The sequence below is a fragment of the Peromyscus leucopus genome, chromosome 8b, assembly GCF_004664715.2.
Source record: "Peromyscus leucopus breed LL Stock chromosome 8b, UCI_PerLeu_2.1, whole genome shotgun sequence".
Lineage (NCBI taxonomy): Eukaryota > Metazoa > Chordata > Mammalia > Rodentia > Cricetidae > Peromyscus > Peromyscus leucopus.
This window is the reverse complement of record NC_051086.1, coordinates 11,638,538-11,655,758: the sequence shown is the minus strand read 5'-3', so window position 1 is coordinate 11,655,758 and position 17,221 is coordinate 11,638,538. Positions and strand designations below refer to the sequence as shown.

The following is a 17,221-nucleotide window of genomic DNA, read 5'->3' as shown; positions in this document are numbered from 1 at the left end:
ATCATCATGATAGAAGGTTGGGTCCAGAACGCTGATCATTGGTGGTGTCTCTATAGTGAAAATGCTTCTAGTCAAAGCCAAAGAAAGAGATCTGAATGGAAATGAGTGTGGCTAAGACAGTCATTATGGCTTCCTTAACACTAAAGTTCAATCTTCTTTCCTGAAGATATCGGAGAGTCCCTTCTAGGCATAGAAGTTGGGAGGATTTGTGGTTGGCCTAGAGCTTCCTTACTTCCCAAAGCTAGGAATGCCAGCTGGTGGAGACAGTTGAAATCCCTGGCATGTATTTTCCAAGTCTTTTTCACTCCCTTTAGGCCTTACAGTGTAACAACACTGGGTATCTCATATATACTCTTAGAGCCACACATCAGCTCTCTGAAGATAAAGCCATGTCTTGTTTATTTCCTGTAGACCACGTATCTGGTGCTAGGCAGTAATTACATAGGCTATGAGCATTTCATGCAATAAAGAAAGAATAGCAAGGAAGGTTATCACCCACAAGCTATGCTGCTAAGGTGTGGTCTTATGAACAGTGCTCAGAGTTGCAAAGTTGAAGTTTTAAAATTGGTCTCAGTAGCATTCAAGTACATAGACCTCACTCTTGGGAACTTTTTCTCCACAAGAACAAGCTTGAAATTGTTCTTGAATTCCTTACTTGAATCTTATCAATATTCTTGGGCTTGTAGCAAGATGGGTGAGGAAGGGATGTAGATGATTCTTCTTCTTCTTCTTCTTCTTCTTCTTCTTCTTCTTCTTCTTCTTCTTCTTCTTCTTCTTCTTCTTCTTCTTCTCCTCCTCCTCCTCCTCCTCCTCCTCCTCCTCCTCCTCCTCCTTCTCCTCCCCCTCCTCCCCCTCCTCCCCCTCCTCCTCCTCTACCTTCTCCTCTTCCCCTTCATCCTTGTCCTTCTCTTCTTCCTCCTCTCCTCCTCTTCTTTTAGCTCACGATCTCATTAACTTTGTTTAACTGTTTACTAATTATTGATATATTAGACCCAGCAACCACAATTATTCTTACTGTGTCTTAGTGTTTAAGAGATATAAAAAAATCAAGGTAAATTTTGTTCCTCAAACTCAAAATTCAGAAGCTGATTGTGCCATGAAAGTGCTTTTTTTTTTGGAGATATGCTAATGTCTGCTCTGTCTGGGCTAGTCTCCACTCTGAAAATGAATCAGCTCTGATAATAGCCATAGAGTTATACACATTGAAACATATTTAATAGCTTATGTGTTCATACACCGAAAGCTTTGCATACTTAGAATTGTAGATTAGAATTCAACTTTTTCTCCCTATTAAATGCCAGCCGGGCAAGTTGCATTAATGACCATGGTTATGTTTGAATGTAAATGGGGACATCTGGCGATATCAGGAGATCAAACGTTGGGAGTCTGCATGATGACTCTCATCTGTTTGTCACCCAGCAGGTGTAATGGATGGCAGGCATGTGGGCTCTTTGCCCAAGTTAATGTACAGCCCTAACCTATGGAGGGGAGAAGTTTCCTCTGCAGCTTTGAAGAATTACAGCTCAGGATACATGGGTGGGGGGCCAAGAGAGGGCAGGGCAGGTGGAGTAAATACTTCTGAAAGGCACCAGTCCTTTAGTTAAAAAAAAAAAAAAAAAATTAAATCTCCGTTTTCTAGCCTACAGGCATTTTCCTTGTCCCATTTCAACAAACTTCCACAGCCCAATTTGTTATTCAAAAATTTATGGGAAATGTATGTTAAAGTGAAAAGGGTACATTGTGCAGAAAAGGGAAGCAGCTTGTAAGCATATCATTATGCACGAGCCGTGGGGCCCGCAGATGGCTCTTCTCCTCAAAACCGAGAGTGGTGCCAAAAGCTGAACTCTAAATACATTTAAATCACATATCTTTACTTAAAAATGGAGTATTTTGGAAGGAAAAGCAGATGATATTTAAGTACACAAGTGGTATTCTTTTGTTCCTCATATAATAGAGCCCTTTACAAAAGTCGTTGCCTTCTGAGTGTACAGTAAGCCTTTGATTCCTTGAATTCCCTGGCGGATTTAGTCTCAGTGCACGGCTCATTCCTAATAGGATTAGCCATTGAGGTAGCACCTTGCCGGAGAAAAGCTCTTGAGTATCCTTGCCTTGATTGAAAATTAAGGGATTTGTTGTGATTACTATGTTCAATGCTAAAAGCAAACCTTTGTTTTGCACATTAGAAATAGTAACAAAAAATTATCATGACATATGGGCTTCTTATTTTAATTGAAAATAAATTTAGTTCTTAGACTGTGCCAATCTGTTAATTAATTAGAGGAAGGGTAGCAAAAGGGATGAAGGCATTTGTTTACTGCTTAATATAATGATTTTTCTGGAAATATTTTTTTAATGTAAGCATGCTGGTTTCTTGTTTCAAGCATGGCTATATTTACTCTGAATGGAGAATTTGTATTTTGAAGGGCACAGTTCACACTGGTGAGATTAACACAGTAAATAGTCAGGTCGATTTTTGTTTCTTCCTTTGAACAAAATTCACATTGCTTCTTCTAGCACCTTACATCATGGGAATTTTAACTCTGAAATTAGTTTTGAATAGATCTTCCTAATTTTTATTGATGCCATTAATTCTGATAGCAATGCGATTAAAATATGCACTTGTTTGTATTTAAAATTTTAAAACATAACCTTTTATTTTAATATTCTAACAGCTTGATCAGCTTAATGGTTACAGCTTTAGAAAGTACGAGAATATAATTATATCTATATGGCATTTGGTATATAGGCTTTTTAGTTTTCAAAATACTGCAAGCACATGGGTATTTTTTTCACATTTCTCAACCCCCTCCTCCATCCTCTTTTTCTGAAATATTTCACATAAATCCCTTCCAGTTCTAATAGTCTGTTTTGAATCCATGTGCATGATAGAGAGAAAGATGTGTAGTGTGCATGTACATATACAAACACATGGGTATATGGTGAGTGAGTAGGAGAGAAATTAATTATATTTTGAAGAGACACAATTTCATTTTTGCCCCTGCTAGCTTCAAGTAAAATACAGTAATGGCTAAAAAAGTGTTGATAAGTAAAATCCCCTGGGAGTCTCTGTTCATGTGCAGATGGGAATCACTTACGGTTATTAGTAAACTGTTCATTTCAAAGTAAGTGCTGATAAAAACGATATACATGTTTCAGAAGTCTGTGTGCATAAACTAGAGAGTGCCTTGATCCTAGTAATTTTTTGTGTGAAAAATTCTATAATTCTTCGTGTGAAATTTATTGTAGACTAGCCCTTATGGTTGCCTGCTTGGAAAAAAAAATCATTTGTAAACTGAAAGCATTGTGCTCATTTGGTACACTTTATTTTCTTTCTTTCTTTCTTTCTTTTTTTTTAACTTTCCTGGCATCCTATTAGATGTTTAGGTGAGTCTGTACTTTAGGGTTACCCTCCTCTTGCCACGCTTTCACTCAGGACAATAGCTTATTGATATACTATTTCAGGTAGCCTACTAACTTTCCTTTTCTGACCTACTAAAATTACCCTTTATAAATGGTAGAAATATGTACCATGCAAGGGCGCATGGAATAATTTTATCCCCATAACAGTGAGTCATGAGGAACAGCTAGAAACTCCTTTCAGGATATAGTGGATGATACTTCATTAAACTGTCTATTCATAGACATAGTTTAAATATAATTATCTTAAAGAACACAGGTATAGGCAGAAGTTACCATACACAAGGGTCAACCTCTTTGTGGACTTAATTTTTTTTTTCATTGCCTCATTCCCCATCTGTCCTCATTTCTAAAAAATATGAGGACAGTTGCTTACATCTCTGAATTATGAAATTAAAATCTAATTTTTACTAGTCTCTTAATAACAATGAGATGTTCCAGAATGTTCTCATGTAAATCATCATTTGGAAAATTCATTTTATTTTTGTTAATGATTTCAGATTTACTGAAAATGGTCCATGTGCATCTTTCAAAGTCAAGGAAATAATAACAAATCCAGAGTTTCTGGTGAGACCTACATGTTTCTGCTTATATCAACTTAAAAACTTAAAAAATGTAGTTTGTATCCCTAAGTTATTCAGTGAATAAAAACAGACCATATATGATCAAGTAGTCATCTAATTGCACTTTAGGCCTCCATATGTGTACTATTTTATATACTTTAGCTAAAACAAATGATCCTCCACTATTTATGAATTAATTATAATTAGCAACTGATTTAATGTTTTCTTTTGCATTCTTTTCCTACATATCCCTGTGAAACAAACATTATTCTAGGCATGCAGTACACAATTATTAGTTCAAGTTGAAGTGATTCTGTTTAAAATTGGCCTCATATTTATTCATTCAGAAAATGAGCAAAGAGAGAGTGCATATTTTATACAACTCCAGTAATTTCAGTATCAGATAACCCTTAAGCAAAATAAGATTTGACCCTTTCAAAATTGCTTAATGAATTGGTATTACACAGAATATCTATTTAAACTTCTGTAGAATTTTTCCCCTTTCCCTGAAGCCTTTGAACATAAGCTTTGGATCACAGACCCTGCATTTAAATGTTGAAAATATGATTGTGTTTTGATTGCTTTTGGTGCATCTTTATGATAGAAGCCATGCATTCTAAGAAAAAGTATGCCAGCACTTGACAGATTATTGCAGATGCCTCTGTGTGAGAGAGTGAGTTAAATTAATTGAAATGCTATCTTATGGAACAACAACACAAATTCCATGATTTCCTATAGCAAGGATGCTTCTTCCTCAACCAGAAGTGGGTTTGCAGGAAATAAACCCTATTATTTTGAGAATCTAATTACTGTTGTTTCGGCATAATCTAAGCGTACCTTGCCACTTGCCCAGAACTTCTTTTCAATGTTGGAAGGGTCTTGAAAGATGAGGCTATCTTCATTAATCCCTAACATGTACACAATAGTTCTCTAATGTATTTGTCGAAAACTCGGTGGCCCAACAGACGCAGAACACAGCTGCAGGGGCTTCTGAATGATTTCAAAGATATTCTCTAGGCTCCCTTCTCCTAAGAGCCAGCTCAGCTAGCTTGGGGACATGAATGCATTTCAAATAGCATTTGTAATGATGCCACTGTCTTGTTCTACTGTACAAAATTGGCCAGTGAAAGCTAATAACAGGCGAGATCTTCACGTGGAGACAAGTGCAATGGTAGGCTTTGCATCACACGTTGGCCACACTTTCCTCATGATAAGGAAGTGAAATTCACTGAACACCTAATTTTAGTAAAAAGAAAAAAATAAACATCTCTTTTGTATTGTTGGTATTTAGTAGCTTCACTATTGGGACAGACTACTGATTGGCCTTTCTCTGATTGCTGTTATTTGACAGTCACATTTCTGGAGTGGGCTTAAAGCATCCCAGGCAGTCCTTAAACAGCATGAGAACCTGGCTATAAGCATGCAAATTTCATGAATACACCGACTGTGTTCTTTACTCCTCACCAGTCCAGGGAAGGGCTGACTCATAGAAATATAATGCAAATCATTTGTTTTGTTTGAAATTTGTCTATTAGGGTACATTAAAAAAATAGTGAAAAGAAAACTGCTAAAGTTACATCTTCATGTGTTTTATCCCATGGAAAATACCAAACTGTATGTCTTCAATGTGCAATCAAAGCAAAAATATTATTGATATATTTATTCTAAATGTGTAAAATTAGGTATGTGTTGCAATGCATGCAGAGATAGAGTGGCAACATGTTTAATATTCCATAGCCACACATTGTTAAAGGTTACATACATGCTGTACATTATACAGCATGAAACTGGAAATTGAATGCTGTCAGATGTATAAGCTCTACTCCCTCCGTGTTTATCAAATAAATAAGTGAATTATAACAGTTGACAGGTTCAACCAATCTAGATTAATTTTCAATGCTAAAAACTATTTTAGATTAAGTCCAAACACCTCACTATAAAATTTCCATGTTAGGTAACAGAAAACTGTGGTTTTGTTTTTGTCAATTTCCTTTTAACTTTGGATATTCCTTTTTGAATAAGGTTGCAGCTCCTGAGTAGTTACATGGATAATAAAAGGCAATATGGTCTAAGTATATTACAAGATTCATTCATTGGTACTTTCTCTTTCGTTTTCTTCCATGGTGTGCAATGAAACTCATATGCTCATATTTTTATGTCTGTGAAATCTTTATTTTTATTCATTAGAAAGAAGCCAATTAATTTGCATTCACTAATCTCCCATTTCTCACATTGTAATACCATTCTCTTTATATCTGAAGGGAAAATTGTTAATACTTCCTTTAAGCCTATAAACTTAATTTCCATTTAGGGAACTGGTAGTTTGAATGAAGATAACAATATCTTCCAAGTTTTATTCCTATTGTTTGGCTTTTTTTTTATAGGCTTGTCTTTATCATTTCCATTTATGGCATTCATATAAAATATGTAGCCTGATATTTTCTTAGTTTTCATTTTTTTTGTTTCTCTCATTTATATGTTTAATGGTAGAAAAATCTATAAAATGTTGCAAATTGAGACATGCTCAAATTATTCCCCTAAAGCCAATAATGTTTAATTATTTCAAATTGTTTATTTTATAAGACTTTTTCAAACAGAATATTTCAGTTTTTAGATTTTCCTACAAATATTAAATAAAAATATTGAAATAATTTAATTGACTCTGAAATGGCTCTAGATTAAATGCCGTCAATAAACCAGAAAGTACATTTCTGTGAGAGAAAAGGCTACAGAATAATCATCAATGGATGACATTGACCTATTTATGCACTGTTTTGTTTATGCCTGATGCATTTATGAAGAGAAGTGTAGAAAAATGCTCAGAAAACTCAAGTCATCACTGACTGAAATGGTTCTTATTGGATTTATTTCTCTTTAATATTCTAAACCATTTATGCTTTTTATGATATGAGAAAAGAGTATTTAAAAATAATTTTGAAAATGCAGTGATTAGATCACATTGTGGTCACATAACCTCCCAAGGAGGAAATAGAACAGAAATTTGTTTCAGAAAACTGAAATTTAAATTTATTATCACTTAATTTATATTGTGTTTAGTATCAGTTCCAGCTGATAACTCCTTTTTTGTTTTTGTTTTCTCTTTGTCCTTCCCTCCCTCCCTCCCTCCCTCCCTCCCTCCCTCCCTCCCTCCCTCCCATTGCTTTCTGACTCAGTTTATTCTTACAATAGCCCAGGTTAGCCCACAGTCAACCTCCAGATTCTCCTGCCTAAGCCTTCCCAGTCCTGGGATGATAGACTTGCCAGGCTTTATCTGACATATCTTAGTGTTGATAGAAACCTAGTGAATAACAACATCCAATGACTCTACTGTCTCAGAGCAAGTGCCTTTGTTACTGAATACTTGATTAGTACTATACAATGTTCAAAAGCCTTTTAAAATGTATTTTTGTTGAAATGTGTTACTATGCCATGCAATAAAATACAGGGTGATTTTGAAATGTGTTACTATGCCATGCAATAAAATACAGGGTGATTTTTTGACAGTGCAGAAACCAGTATACTTTTATATAATCATATTTTCATTAATATAAACAAGCAATAATTACAGTTAATGTTAATGGTATAGCTGCTGTCATGTCACAGTAAACCTGTTATTTAGATGCTGTTATCATTCTTTATCTTACCCAGAGCTTTATACCTGATCCAGAGGCACACATCTGTTATGTGTATTTGTCAGTTTTTCAGCCTGAAGAGTTGAACTGTGAGCTGGAGCTCAGGTCATCACAGTGAGCTGTGCACACTGTGTACACTGATCAGCTGAACTGTGGGCTGAGCTCAGGTCATCACAGTGAGCTGTGTACACTGTGCACACTGATCAGCTGAACTGTGGGCTGAGCTCAGGTCATCACAGTGAGCTGTGTACACTGTGTACACTGATCAGGGCCAGTTTCATCTCACATTCTAGAAGATGACTCAATCACAAAACAACAGCATTTCTCTATTCCCTAAAATCCATTTGTCTAGCTATAGTATTTTTGATCACATATTTTTTCCCTTAGAGATAGAGTCCTGCTAGAAAGCTCAGGATAGACTACACTCACCTCCTCCTCCTCCTCCATAATTTTACATATTACAGGTGTTCACCACCATCCCTGGGGATTCTAAACTCATGTTTAGAATAAACTGTTAATCTAGCTGAAACAATGTATGACCCAACTGCAGCTCCCCAGTGAGGGTAAGAGATTTGGCCACGTCTTCAGAGCTAGTGAGTAGGAAGGGAAACATCCCTGTAAGATTCTACCTACTAAATTTATGATTTGTAGTAATTTTAACTATCAAGTTTTTATTTTAAAGCAGAAGGGTTTGACATAGTTCCTTGCTATGTAGCCGAGGCTGGCCTCAATTCATGATCATCCTGCCACAGTCTCCAGCATGCTGGGATTACAGGCATGGAGCACTGTGTCTGGTTCACAGTAATTTTCCATGCTTCCCAATATTGACCCTTCTTGAAAGTATTTCTTGTGATTTTATTTTGTAATAAAGTTGCTAAATTGTGGCTCTTAATAGCATTAAGAAACTAATATTCAGGGGAGATTAAAGGATCAGAATGGTGCAATTGAGTAAACAGGCGTGCTTATAAGGACACCTAATTATTGCAAGATAGGATATAATTGAGTGCTAAAGTTGTGTGGTACAAAGACTTAAAGGCTACAGAGTGCCGAAGGAGGAAATCAAAGGACCATATTGTTATGCTGGACAGGGATGGCCAACTTGAATTTTGAAAAATCAAAATTAAAACAAGGCAAATTCATACAAGGTTTATAATTCTGTCAAGCCTTCGCAGTTTGTCTTTTAAAGGCACATAGCATTTATTAGGCATTTCCATCCTTATGGAGTCCTTATTCTTATATTACAAATGTACTGATGGACTGACATTTGCATGGTAGGTTAGTAAGGAAGGCGGGAATGGTGGTTAATCCTTCTTTGTGTTTGTTGTTTACTACTCAGTTTTATGTGATGAGTATTTTGGTTCCATATTACAGAGAAGACTGAGGCTTGGTGTGTCCCTGGGACCTGACACTTAGCTGTAATTCTCAATAAGAGACACAGTGGGAAGCCATCTGGAAGTTTACCTTTTCTGTTCTCCACTGCAGTTGGAGAGTGATCTTTCTGAAAGATCAGTGTATTAGCACCCCAAATTTTACTCTAGGTTGCTACAGCTGTTTGAGGAGGATCCAAGGCTTTGCAGAGCTGTCAGGAAGAATGTAGTAACTAATCTGAAAGTACAGTTTGACCCTGTTAAAAGTGTTAAGAAAGGCGGCAGCCAGTGGGCAGTGACTAGACTTAAGATAGACTCTACTAAAGGGGCCGATCCCAGCTCTTTAGGGTATTATCTCCTTACCTCCTACCTCACAATGCTAAACAAGGATGACCACATTCCACTTAATATGGACATAAACCTTGCATGTGCAAGATGAGTAGGTTGATGAAAACTGGAGAATTGGGGCTATTGAGTTCCTTTATTGTTGCACCATTTTCTTTAAGCCTCTTTCATTTAACACCCATACCACTCCCTTTGTGGATTTAAAATGTCAACTGTGGAGACTATTAGAGAAGAGAGACTGGAAAAGAGGGAGTAGAGAGGGGATGAGAGAGGCAATGAGGTGGTAAATATGATTATATACATCAAGTGCATGAGTAACATAAAATTATCTCAATGAAACACATCATATTGCACAATAACACTCAGTTATATGAAAAGAGAAATCACCATTGACTTCATTGCTAGGCAAGTTCTATTTATAGAGGAGGAAGAAAAGACCTAATGATTCATGCAGGCCTTAGTGTGGACAAGCTGGGCTAGCTTCATAGGCAGTCCTTTGCTTTTCTGTGTGTGTGTGTGGGGGGGGGGGGTATTTAGATTTCTTTCTTTTTTTTTTTTTCCAGAGAAAATCATTCGTTAGATGAGTGTCAAATGTCTGATGATACAAGTTCAGATCCAGAGCATTTCAGTAGTGGCATTGACAGAACTGTTGACCGCTGCCATGCGTGGGAGGATGAATATGTGCCAGGCACTGGACTCAGTGCCATGATGGTGTTTGAACATGTAATCTTCATGACAATTTCTATGAGCGAGACATCTTGGTGCTTCTGGTTTGGGTGGATGAGAGCTTGGACTGTTTTCCCAGGACAACTTTGATTTGTTCACTGTTATCTTCTCATGACAGAGTCCACCACCTGCTAGTGACAATGGTACTAACTAACAAATATCTGAATTGGGAAGTAAAATAATGCACAAATTGTATTGAATGAGTGAATTGTTGAGTTCTAAGATGAAATAATTCACTCGTCAACATGAAGAACAAATCCAAGTCTATATTGTGTTAGAAATAATACATTTCAGCTATTCTCCAGTGAGACTGTACATCTCAGTGTTTGCATTGTGAACAGCCTCATCATGAAAAGTACCATTGTACCATGGTGATAATTTTATACAACACAATGAATAAGGAATGTGATGTTTGGTGTTTGTAAAGTTGAAGCAAGCTAGGGTCATGTGGAAAGAGGAAACCTCAATTGAGAAACTACGTCCATCAGAGTGGCTTGTAGGCAAGTCTATGGTGCATTTTCTTGATTAATGATTGATATGGGAGGGCCCAGGCCACTATGGGTGCTGCTATAGCCTGGGTAGGTGTTCCTGAGAAGTATAAAAAAGCAAATTGAACAAGTCATGGGGAGTAAACCCGTAAGAAGCGTTCCTTCCTGGCCTCTGAATCAATACCTGCCTCCAGTTTCCTGCCTTGAGTTTCTGTCCTGATGTCCCCCAATAACTCACGCCCCATAAATATAGATGATAGGATGTGTAAACCAAAGGCATCATTTCCTCCTCCAGTTGTCTTTGCTCATGTTATGTGTCACAGCAGAAAACAAACAAGCCCAGTGAGCCTAATCAAAGCAACTAAATTATTTCTTAGATTTTCTTCGTTTTAAAAGTTCCTCTATTAAAAAAATAGTCTAAGAGTTAACTTAATTCATCCAGTGTCTAGTTTCAACTTCCCCACATGTCAGGTATATGCCATTTGCTTGCCTGATTCATCTGTGCACTGGTTTGAATCTTACCTACTTTCTCTTTTTTATTTTAACAGTTGCACCTGCTCTTCCCTGTGTAAGCCCTCTGGACCTTGCTCTACTTCTTGGCTTTGCTGGTGAGCACTCCTAGAAAAGCAGCTGGATTGTACATCAGACATCCACCCACTTGGTGAGTGAGATCACAGCTACAGTTTTGTTTTTGTCTGCCTTGGGTTGTGCTTCCATTGTTGACCAAAATGTTTTCATACTGGGCTCAGGAGAGAGGTTAGCCAAATCTGCAGAAGAAACAATTTTTTGTTTGTTTGTTTTGTTGTTGTGGGTTTGTTGGTTTTTACATTTATTTTCTTTGTTGCCCTCTGGACAAAGTAATTTGTTCTGATATTTTTCTCTCCCTCAAACCTGACATTAGCATTTTTTTCTCCCACTCATTTAAAGGACTTTATAATCCTTCAGTCTGCAATGCCTAATTTCTACCTGGATAGATTATCTATGGCCAGTTCCTGGTCCACAGTCTACCATGTATTTTGTCCAGCATACATTGCCATGACATGTAAACATGGGAATGCAGGGGAATGGTTGTGACTAGCTGAACAACGTAACTTCATTTTGTCGAGCGGAATGACTTTTGGATGAAAAAGCTTGGCTCCCTTGATTGGTTTAATGTGAATCTACACAGGCTTTATACAGCAAGCCAAAAGGAATTTACTGCGTTTCCTTAGGTACCTAATTAAATCCTCTGTTCTTTTATTGCCCTGAACTGTCATTCTCAATATGTTGCTCTATATCATCCTGCTCCACGTATCAAGTGTTCCCTAGGTTATTTCTATGCATTCTTATAACAATTTTCTCCCATTTTACTGTTTTGTTTTCTATTTATTCATTTTATTTATTGTTGGGGGACTAACTCCGGGATCTAGAGCGTAGTAGGAAAATACTCTCCCAGTGAGTTCTCCCTCTCTTTTTTGTAGATCTTGATTTTATCTTTTTATATGTCCAAGCCTTCCAGGATGACTGATTTGGGACTAGAACATTTATATGGTTCCATAGAGAAGTTTTAACATATTATGCAGTTCTTCTTGGAAAAAGGTACTCTGACTTAGCTAAACTTGGTTCCTGCCTAATTTTAATTGTGTGATTACAGACAGTTTTTTTTCTGATGAAAGTTAGGTATAAGAGATGATGTTTTTAAAGATAGCTATTAGAAAAATGAATAGAAAAGTCTTTTTTTCTAAATTAAATCCTTTCTTTTTTTTTTTTTTTTTTTTTTTTTTGTTAGCAGAAGTTTTCCTGTGGCAATGAGATAGCAAGGAAAGGTCTCTTAAGTGGCCAGAGGAATAGGGATGGGCTTAGGCACAGAGCTGGTCACATGAACACACTCAACAAACATGTGTTCCTAAAATACTACTACTTAATATACGTAATTGGAGTCATTTATAAAGCAATATGAAGATTACGGGATGCTGGATGGAGCTCTCTACAGAAGCTGCAGTTAAATTAGATGATGCAATGTGGGCTTGAACGAGTCCTTTCACATCTAGTTAGAGAGAAAGGAATGTTCAATGTGGCCAGCAAATCTAGCAAAGAAGCTGACACCCATGCATTTTGTTAATGGCTTTGTCAATCTACCTTTCTACCAGGGCTGAATTAGAACATCCCCTCGTCTCCTTGTGTTTTTCCTGGGTGTACAACCTGTGCAAGAAGTTTCCAGTAAAGTAGTTAACAGCTCTGTCTGGGTCTTATTGTGTGTTCATTCTGAGAAAGATTCCCAGCTGAACAAACAACACTCTGCATAAATTAACATTCTCTGCAGCACACTTGTTTCTCATTTTGGAGGTGAGATTCAAATCGGCTCTTGCAGCCTGAACTGGTCAGAGGGCCTCTCTGACTTCTCCATGGTTCTATCAAGGCTCTTGTGCCCTCTTTTCCTCTGAGCATCCTTCCCAATGTCTCTCTGTGGAAGCATCTTGTGTCTATTTTGCTTTAGTTCTTAAAGATTATAATCAAGTGCTTAGGAAACCCATTAGACATGTTGAGTTGTCAATTTTGGAAGAAATAAGAGTGCGTATGGTGAAACAGACCTAAGACTCTGGCATATTCTATACCCACCCATCTGTCCTCCCTCAGTAAGTAACAGACCACAGAGCGTCAGAGTTAGAGAAAGGAGGTTTTGTGGGTTAGGACCTGGAAGAATGGGGAATGGGGCATTTCCACTCATTCTAGAACCTTGTCGCAGCTGCCAGTCATCTGCTGCTGTTCTCTCTGTTGCCCTCATCTGAATCTTGTCAGGCCATCCAGTCACCTGACTTGCTTTTCCAGAAAATAGTGCATTGTGGTTCTGTGATATATGTAGGCTAAGGGAGGAGACAGCGCTTAGTGAAGACACTGAGTAATAGCCTGGAGATCTGGGAAGAAACAGAAAAGGTTACAAAGTTTGAGACATTCTCTGGGTATTAAAGGCAAACTTCAGAATTTCTAGCCAAGGATATCGAAGCCCGGAACTCATTGCTGACATCTAGAGATGTTTGTCAGTGAGCTGCCTAGCACAGGGGTTTGCCAATTGCTTACAGTTTCTTAGCGTTTTTATGATGTCTTATTATCATTTAATTAGAGCAGCATTTTAATCTTGTATGGCCGAAGCTAAAACTGTTTTAGATTTTGGCTGTCTAGCAAGCCAGTGAGTGGGGCAGGCCTTGACTTACAGAAAATTACTATCCGCTTACAGAAAACGTTCTCCGTGCAATCTGATGTGAGTTTTTGAATGAAACTGAACCTGTTTTCAAGATGCCTACCTGCTTTGAAAAGAGCTCTGGAAGGCTTCTGCCCTCTGCTGCTCATCTACAGTGTCCCTTTCAGCCCTAACAGGATGAGTGAGCTTGGCCCTTTCAGACAGGAACAGGCTTTCTACACTCCTCTCTTCTCCCCGCTCCCCCCTCAGGCTTCCGGTTTTCCCTGTGGCTTATGCCTGAAGTTGTGAGTATTCCTCTTTCGGCTGTTAAGAGTCAGTGTCCTTTAGTGTCCGAAGCTAGATAGCTTTTCTAGCCAGGGATCTATCTTAAACCTTTCTATGCCGGCACTTTTAACTAGGAGAGCTGTATAAAATGTTTCTGACTATAGTTTGGCATCATATAAAATACTAGATTTAAGTGTAGAGCCTGATCGTGTAGATCCCAATTCTGAGGCCATCAGATGGGCTTCTAACTAGACTGGGAGGAAATGTAAGAAGTGATTTAATAGGAAGGACATAATTTGGAGCTGACTTTTTTACTAAGTAGAATATAATGGGGAAGAAAACCAAAAACCAGAAGAAAACAAAAAAGCCCCCTACTTTTAATGACTGCTTCCATCAAAGCTAACAGTACAACCTCTTTTCCCCCCTAATTGCTTATGTTATTTAAATGTAACTCTGCTTTAAAAAGAAGTATACAGCATATATTTTGGGCAAGTGTCCTGCAGTGGGTATTGTATAGATTTTGCTCCCTGTCTGTAGATTGCAAGCTGACATTCCCAATTCCCCCACTCTTCTGAAAGGTGTACAACATGCACTAGGTATTGACTATATAAGTGGTGATGTCTCTTTTTAAGAAATGAAATTAACACATTTTTTCTCTCACATGAAATTCATTTCAGTAAAGAAGAGCTGGAATTATTAGCACCACGTAGAAAGCACTGCACGGAGCTCCCTTCCCATCTCCCTTTCTGCCAGCAGAGAAACAAACACCCTTTACCACACCACATTCCTACTCCCCAGCTAACCTTTAAGATCAGCACATTTGGATAGGTTTTTTTTTTTTTTTTTTTTTTTTTTTTTTTTTCCACACACTACATGCCTGAGTTGCCTTTGAACATTGTGAGATTTACGGCAGGTTTCCTTTAAATATTTCACACCCTCTCACATCAAGTCAGGCAATATTATGTATTTCATGAAGTATTTTCATGGAAATTAAAGAAATAAAATAAAACTCACAAAATTAGAATTAATATATAATGTCTATGATGCTTTAAAACAGCAAGTATTAAGGAAAAAGGAGAAAGGAATTGTAGATAAACACCATTTACATACTCTGTCATTATTCTGTTTAGTACAAGTCAGCATGTTTTACTCATCAAAGTCTTTTCAAATCCTGAAAACCGAGGTCCCATTAGATTAAAAAAAATATCTAAGTTTGCTAAGCTAGGAATGGGGGAGAGTAAAAAGAAACAAACATTTTTATTCTTAAATCTGTTTCTCTAGATCATTAACCACTATTTGGCTATTTTTGCTTTTGATAAGTACAAAATGAGCTCATTCCAAGGAAAGGCATATTATAAAGCATGTGACCTGATAAGCTATGCCACAGTAAATTAATCATATATGATTTTAAATGATGAACTGTTTAGTTTCTATTTCAATGGCCACTTACATTGAGGTGGGAGTGTCCAGGTCTTCTGTTTGCCTCTTTTCAGTGGGATACAGTTCAGAGTTCACAAGCTTTTGAGTTTGGGAACTAGTAGCCACTATGCAACACTTTAAAGAGTTTCTTTGAGTAGCTCAAGTAACTGCTAAGAAACAGCTTTAAAAATCAGAGTTCACATTTATTTTTGTTTCATTAAACCTTGACAAATCTTGGTGAATAATACAGTATAGAATTTTGGTAACCAAAGAATTTAATACAATATTGCAAAAATATAAAGAAAATGAATTCTATATGATAAGCCAAATTTTACGGAAACATTAGAAATGGAAATGGAGGACTAAAGTGTCAATTTAATATAAATTAAATAGAATTATACATAATAGACATTATTCATAATATTCAAAATATTATGCTTAAAAGTTTTTGGTTATTTGCTTGTATGTGAGCATGTATGTTATATGTGTATTGATGTTCATGGCTGCATACTCCACCAAACTCTAGAGAAAAGGCCACAAAGGAGGCATGTTAATAAAAAATAGAAAAGACATTGCAAGGTCTCAGCCATACAGAGGGAGTTATCAAATGCGCTGAATTCTTGTTTCTGGAAGACATTGTTCCATATCATCTCCATAAACAAGATATGAACAAACCCTGACCCACTGCTTCGAGGGGAAAATGAAGAATTAGGGAACATAAAAACTGCTGGTGACATTTTCATCAGCCAGTCTGCGGATCCACACTTGTTTAAGAATAACAAACCACAATGATGACCACTCATGGACGCAGCACAGTAGCTCATGTTTGAAAAAAGCTTATCCAGCACATGTACATTCCCTGCAAGATGAAAGACAAGCTTCTGGACTGAGGAACCCTGGAGACCCAAGCAGCACTTTCTCAGTGACCGTTTCTAAAAGTAAAGCCAACAAGAAAAAGCATACACACCCTAAATTGCAAAAACAAAAATGTAGCTCTCAACAGATCATGGAAAGGATACTTGTTTATAGTATGCAAAGTTAAATAAGGCAAAGTGGGAGTCTCCTGGGTGCAAATCATCTGAGGTCATACACATTGGGTAAGTGGACTTTTTGGTGTTCTGTGCCATGAGTCTTGATTTACGGATTGCAAACTTAAAAAAAAAAAAGAAACATACGTTTTTATTAATGCTTGGAAATTTTCAAACAATGCATTTTCATCATAGTCCCTCCACACACATCCCCTAACTCCTCCCTGATCTACAGCTACCTCTTCCTTCCACTGTTTTAAAAAATGAATCCAGAGTCAACTTTAGGCTGCCCATGTACTCCTGGGTGTGGGGCCATTCACTAAAGCATGGTGAACCATTCAGTGGCCACACCCTTAAAATAAGCCAACTCTTCCTCTCCCAGTAGATATGAATTTTTCCAATAGGTCCTTAGCTAAGGGTGGGACTTCCTGACCACCCTTACCCTCCATGCTGGATTTTGTCTGATTGAGCTTCTGTAGGTCTTGCAGGTGCTGTCATAGCTGCTATAAGCTCATATATGCAATAACCCTGTTGTGTCCAAAAAACAAATTTGAAAATAAGTCATTTACCACCTCTGGCTCTTGGAATTTTTCTATCACCTCTTCCACAAAGATTCCTGAGCCTTGGCAGGAGGGAATGTGATACTGAAGTCCTATTTCAAGCTGAGAATCTCTGTGTCAATCACTGTTTGCTGAAAAACAACAACAACAACAACAACAACAAACAAACAAACCTTTTCTGATGAGGGTTGTGAGATGTAATAACCTTTAAGTCATAGTCATCAAAAGTTGGTT

General features: G+C 37.4%; 1 protein-coding gene across 9 annotated transcripts in view; it reads left to right on the top strand.

Moving 5' to 3' along the window:
- The window catches only part of Tenm2 (teneurin transmembrane protein 2), a 1,236,692-nt gene that overhangs the window by 77,423 nt on the left and 1,142,048 nt on the right, over positions 1 to 17,221 (top strand). For all 9 annotated transcript variants that reach the window (XM_028864303.2, XM_028864310.2, XM_028864309.2 and 6 more), the window contains exon 2: positions 11,087 to 11,199. The gene's annotated coding sequence lies outside the window, so the exon portion shown is untranslated. The remainder of the gene's footprint in view (positions 1 to 11,086; positions 11,200 to 17,221) is intronic.